Raw genomic sequence first — 6,455 nt, forward strand, 5'->3', positions numbered from 1 at the left:
TGAACACAATATGGAAAGCAAAAACAGTGAGTGAGACAGTCAAATCACAAAAGAAAAGGTCTTGAGGCTTCAAAATCTGAAATCTGAAGGAAGTTGCCTTGTCTTATTAGTGCGGGTTCAGTTATAAGTTTAGGAACATTTCATATAGATTTTTCCATTCTTCTAGGACAACCCCCCCCCCCCCCCCCCAATACAAATCCACCTGTTTCCATTTTTGTTCCTCAATATTTGGTGACAAATCCAAGATGGCTGCCATTGTGTACGGAAAATTCACCATTGATGCTGTTTTCAGGTTTGAATTTCTTCAGTTAATCTTTTTTTATTTCCAGGGCAACATTGAATAGAAAACAACTTGTTTCCAATGTTTTCCTTTTTAAGTGGCAAAATCCAAGATGGCTAACATCATATTTGCCAAAATTGGCATAGGCCTGTTTAGTATTAAGTCTATAACAGGCCTATTCAAATGGCGGCCCTGGGGCCAGATGCGGCCCTTGGATGGCAAGGTTCTGGTCCCCACGAGGTCAGAACAAAATTAATACAAATATGTGTGCTACTGTATCAGTGGCCGTGCATAATTTGCAACGACTAATACTTAAGGTTGAGAAAAACTGTCCCTCAGTGACTTTTAATTGAATATCCCTATAAAGCCATTGTTGACTATTGGTAATATTTGTCACATGACTGAAGTCAGCCATCACATTAACTAAATCCATTACCAAGTCCAAGATGACCAACATTTTGTATATCAAAATCAACATTAACATAACGCTTTCAGGTCTATGAAGGCATTCATTTGGGAATTTAAGCACAGAAGCTTTTGTGCATCTCCAAATTATTGTTCACACAAAAATGAAATATGAATCATTTCATGTAGGTACTGTACAGTACCTGTTATGCAGTGCTACCTGTACTGGATTGGCTGCCTGTGTCAAGGCCAAGACCTACAAAGTTGCCTTAGGGTTGGCTTCAGCTTATCTGAAGGCTATGAAACCATATGGTCTGTCCAGGATGTTGCATTCCTCCAACTCCAACAATCTTGCCATGCCCTCTGCTCACAGAATTAGGCTCTTTGGGATGACAGTCAGAGCACACCCATGACCTTAGTAATGGCCACACTATCATATAAGGGTCATAAACTTTGAAACCCATCATTTTCTCACATATATATACTGACACTAATAGAATTGAAATCCTTATTATTTATAGTATGTGTACAGATCCAATGAGACAGATGCAATAGTAGTCATATCCCCCACAGAAGGCTTGTAGGTGGACAAAATAGCCTTTAAATCTCCAAAATATGTGTAATAGCCACTTCTGAGCATAATCAATAACCCTGTAATTGACACCAAGATTGTGAAAATGTGATAATTATTAGTAGATATATGGGTTCAATAGCAATACTGGGCAGGGCCAGAAAGCGCCCCCTAGAGGAGGGGTATAACGGGGTCAGAAAATTCGAAACCCATCATTTTTCAATAGTAGGACTCCAAATGAAACAAATGAAACAATAAAATCAATTTTAGCATCAAAATCCTACGGGAGCTGTTTGTCAGACAATTCATACCACACTAATACCTTTGTAAGTATAGGTGGATCAAGTGTGAATGTATAATGAAAGAAAAATACCAACTACTGAAATAAAAATGAAATGAAACTGTGTCTCCCTCAATGGTGCTGTACAGTATTCTTTATAATATTGTGTGGAATAAGGTGGTCCTCTTGCTGAGACAGCTGAGATATGGGGCTTTCAAACAAGCCCTGACATGTGTCTGTGGGTTGAAGACAAAATATTTGGTGGCTGTTCAAAAAATTACAAAAATGATGAAATATGCTGGGAGTCTACAGCTAAAATTCCAAAAAACGGCTGGTATTGAATGTGTTAAAACACCAAATATATAATTTATGCTATATGTCAAGTCAGCCTTCTTGGATTTTGGTACTAAAAATGAAGGGGGGGGGGGGTGGAGGTGCACTGTAAAATCCAACAATAGGGTTTACTTGCATTTGGTTGGTTTACTTTACTCACAGTCATAAATATGAGCATTTTAATGGTTTGGTTACAGTAACAGTTACTTAGAGAGGAGAAAAAACAAATTACTTCTCAACTGAATTAAGCTGAACTTGAATGAGACGAGTAACTCCAAGAGTAATGTTCCCACAAGGGGGCGCTATTAAGTGCAATTTCCTCATGGATTGGTCAAGATCAAGGAAGAAGAGGAATGAGCAGGAGGAATCAGAGGAGACCAGACATGTGGAGAAAAGAGCAAACTTCGTTGGAATCCTGCTGTGTGATTGTCCTAAACGGGTATTTTTTAGTTGTTTTCTCTCAAGAACCATTATGAATTTAGAATGTTACAGATAAACACCACAATGTTTAGTTTTTGTGGACTTTATAAGGTCTTAAGACAGATAGCAAAAAGTCAGTGTTTTGAATTGATGGCACTTGCCAGGACATGTCAGCCCGCCTGTTGCAGAGATAACTAACTTTTCCTCAATGTGTTAGTGTGTTTTTGTTAGTTTATGCACAACTTTATATTTGATTTATTTGTAAGTGTGTGATAACATTACTGGAATCCATGTTGGTAGCCTATAATATTTGAATTGTATTTCCGTGGGGACATGCAATGGAAATGTAAGCGTTGCACGTTTGCAACAGAAAAAAGAGGACAGTTATACATGGCGGGCTTACTAGTCAACAATCAATCCCTTGTCTTCACATGGATTGTTTATGCACGTTTAAGTCATTTAATGCTCTCAAAGTGCACTTGGCCAAGCTGAACACACAGACAGACATTAGACAAACGAATACAGCGGTTGCGTTGTTTCATTGTCAGGTATGTGAATACAGCGATTCTTGCACTGAAACAGAGTTCTTCACACTTGTGCGCCGTCATTTAAAGTTGAGGCAAAATGTCCCATGCCCATATGAAGGCTGTGACTTTGAAACCCCTGTGTATTCAACATTTAAGGCACATAAAAGCAGAGTGCATAGTGAGTGTGCTGCTCCATTCAAACCTGAAGTCAGAACAGTTGCATCACAAGATGGAGATCAACAGTCTGAAAATGGAGAATATGGGCTCAGCAGATAGCATAAATGATCTTGAAAATCAGTTAGCGTAAGCAGTAAGCAGTTAGCAGTCAGCGTAACCTTGCTTTGCTTTTTTTGAAAATGCAAACTGTCCCACATATTCCGGAGTATGCTGTCCAATAATTAATTCTGTCTCTTAATCAGATTCATTTACTGTCACACCCAGTCTTACAGACTGCAATCCAAGACATAGTAAAGCAGTATTGTGTTAATTTGGATGTTAATTATGGTGTCACTGAAATATTGAACGCTGTTCTGCAAAGCAATGTCCTGTTGAAACATACAGATAAAGATGGATCTCTATCAACAGCTAGCAAGAGAGCATCTTACATAGCACAGCAATTTCCAATTATTATGCCAGTCGAATATCCTCTGTATAAAAGTGGTAATTCTGTTGTCTATGTTCCCATACTGCAGATGCTTCAAGCTTTGCTGAGCCATAACGACATCTTGGAGAAGGTACTGCATCCAGAGACCTCACCTGAAGGCTACCACTCATTCAGAGATGACACTTGTTTCAAAGGTAATCCTATCCTGAATGTGGATGAATTTAGGATTGTTCTGGGGCGATATATATGAGTATGATCACAAGCTGTTACTGTTACCTTTCCTAATATGCGGCGTATTCTGTTTTTACTGTATTTCACAGGTTGTCTCAGAGTTCAACAGAGTGGCAACTTAAAGACTTTTTTGACGTCCTGGATCGTCACACTGCCCGTTTTGTCGAACTCTTCGAATCTAAGCATGGAGTTGTTGGCGAGAGGCTCCAACAACTCGTGGGACAAACGGACCTAAACGGTAAACATGCTCTAAATAGACAACCTATATAAGTCCTTAATCCTTAATATTGGTGTGAGATTTGCAGTTTTTGGGTCTTACCTAGCATTAAAATAAATGCTGGTTGGGCCCCAAAGTATCTGTCAGATGAAATGACTCCTACTCTACATCATAGACAAGACAACATTGAAATCTACTACATTACATGTTGCTGTAATGCTGTAAAAGTGATTCCTATTTTTAGGATTCTGGCACATCTCCTTTTGCCAGGTGTGTAGGAGTGGATCCACTGGGTCACCAGCTTGGAGACAAGAAAGCTCCCGCACACTGTTCACGTTTGCAATGTTTTACTTGCAACGTTTCGGTCTGTGACCTTTCTCAAGCAATTCAACCATTGCTTGAGAAAGGTCACAGACCGACAGGTTGCAAGTAAAAACTCTGCAAATGTGAACAATGTGCGGGAGCTTCTTTGTCTCTGTAAAAGTGATTCCTACCATTACGTCAATAATGCAATGTATGTGGTGTTGTTCACTTCTAGAAACAAGATGTGGTGGCTCTATGCACACTAATACTCTGCGGTCTCCCAATCCTTCTTGGTGATGCCCCCACAGACTTTTACAACACCTGCTTGGTAAGTTATGGATTACAGCTTGAAAAATAAAGGGAACACCAAAAATTGCAATGCAACTCCAAGTCAAACATTCTGTGATATCAGCCTGTCCGGTTAGGAACAAACATTGTTTGGGAATACATTGGGAATACATTTTGATTACTGTTAAGCAAATCTAGCAAGAAATTAGTAGAGTGTAGAGGTAATAACAAAGACATGTACTAAAAATAGTTGCTATGCAAGGTGACCTTGTGCCTAAGTAACACTACTTGATATATGGTTAATGCCGTGTACAGTATTTCATGCTCGTTTATGTATTTTAACTGTCATTTACATATCCAAAAAAGACCATGTAGTACTATACAATGACTAAACCTACTGAAATGTGTAATTCCATTGTGGTTTACAAGTGAAAGAATGGATCAGGAACTGCTGAATGTTTGAAAGTAATGCAATGTATTTTTCATTCCACAATGTAAGCATTTAAGAGGTCTCATTTATTGGTCCACCCTGTATTTACCTGTTCTCATTGTGCTGCTATTTGTTTTACAGGATTCTGATGGTGACGACGTGTTGGCCAACGTCTCCTTTGGGACTTTGACTGTCATTGAAGACGATGGCATACCACCCGGACCCAACCTCCTCTACCTGGAGTCAGTGTCAACTGGAATTATCAGTGAGGGAAGTATTGTGATGGATGACCTGAAAACATTGCCTGAGGCCTTTTGCTTGCTATTTGGTTTGTCATACGCCCTTAATCTTGACTATCCAAAGGGGATGACCAACAGCTTCAACTTTGTGCAGCGTGTGATGTTTAGATTGGGGCAAAACATGGCAAAACAGGCTAACTCTCAATAACTTGCTGTTGAGTTAAACATGTGGAGGGTTGGGTTCAGCATTTGAAGCATAACTGTTCAGTTTGAATGTTTGTCATGGCTCCAATCATCCTGTGTGTGTTTATTACGCTTGGAAGAGACATTATTGAAACATTGATCATGATTGATGTTCAGATGTACTTATATAGTTATGATTTATGCAATGTACAGTGAAGAATTGTGTCTTGGAAGACCGTATAGACAGCACTCACTGTCAGCAGTTTGTATATAGACGGCACTCACTGTCAGAAGTTTTTGTTTGTTGTTAAAGGAACAGATGACCCCTTTTTGATTTTCACATATTTGCAGTATTTCCTAGCATTATTCATGAATGTGCATATCATATTCTTCTCAGTGTTTTCAGTACTTAGAGTTATTGGATCAGAATAGTTAGCATATCTTGGCATAATCACTGGAAATTACTGGTAACTTTAGCATCAAGCCACAAGTGATCAGAGGGCAGAATTAAATTGCAATTTTACACTGTGGTGAATTTTATATTAATTTTAAAGTGGGTAATAAGTACTTAATTTGTTTTATTTGTACCATAGACTTGCATTGCTATGCATTATTTGGCCATACTGTTAAACGAGGCAATGCGAACACAGAGACAAAATTGCACATGAATGATGCTTGGAAATACTGCAAATATGTGAAGATCAAAAAAGGGTGGCCTGATCCTTTAAATTATTCTTTCCTGCTGCACTGTAAACCCAAATATATTTTATGTTTTAATGTTATCTGTTCTAAACCTTTTAATTTGGCTAGTGCTAAATAACTTTACTGCTGAACATGGGGTTGAGGTGGTGTGCGATTTTGTTGTGCCTTTGAGTTTGTATGTCAAATAAATATTGAAATTATCTGTCATGGAAGTTTAAATGTCTTTTTTTTGTAGAATAGAACCTGTTTTTACAGTAACTTGTGCATGCAAGTATTATTTACTTGTTCATTTCAAGGCAACCGGTGTCCTTCATTTTACCAAGTAAGATCAACTTACTCTTAAAGTATTATTTACTTGTTCATTTCAAGGCAACCGGTGTCCTTCATTTTACCAAGTAAGATCAACTTACTCTTAAAGTAAAGGTTACAACATATTTCACAT

At 38.4% G+C, this 6,455-nt stretch overlaps 1 long non-coding RNA gene across 1 annotated transcript; it reads left to right on the forward strand.

Annotated features, from left to right (window-relative positions):
• Positions 1–2,240: 2,240 nt before the first annotated feature.
• Positions 2,241–5,513, forward strand: LOC134435834 (uncharacterized). The gene is made up of 5 exons (XR_010032102.1): positions 2,241–2,308; positions 3,509–3,614; positions 3,741–3,889; positions 4,407–4,499; positions 5,031–5,513. It is a non-coding gene; the product is annotated as an uncharacterized LOC134435834 (long non-coding RNA).
• Positions 5,514–6,455: the final 942 nt, after the last annotated feature.

The sequence above is a fragment of the Engraulis encrasicolus genome, chromosome 20 (assembly GCF_034702125.1).
Source record: "Engraulis encrasicolus isolate BLACKSEA-1 chromosome 20, IST_EnEncr_1.0, whole genome shotgun sequence".
Lineage (NCBI taxonomy): Eukaryota > Metazoa > Chordata > Actinopteri > Clupeiformes > Engraulidae > Engraulis > Engraulis encrasicolus.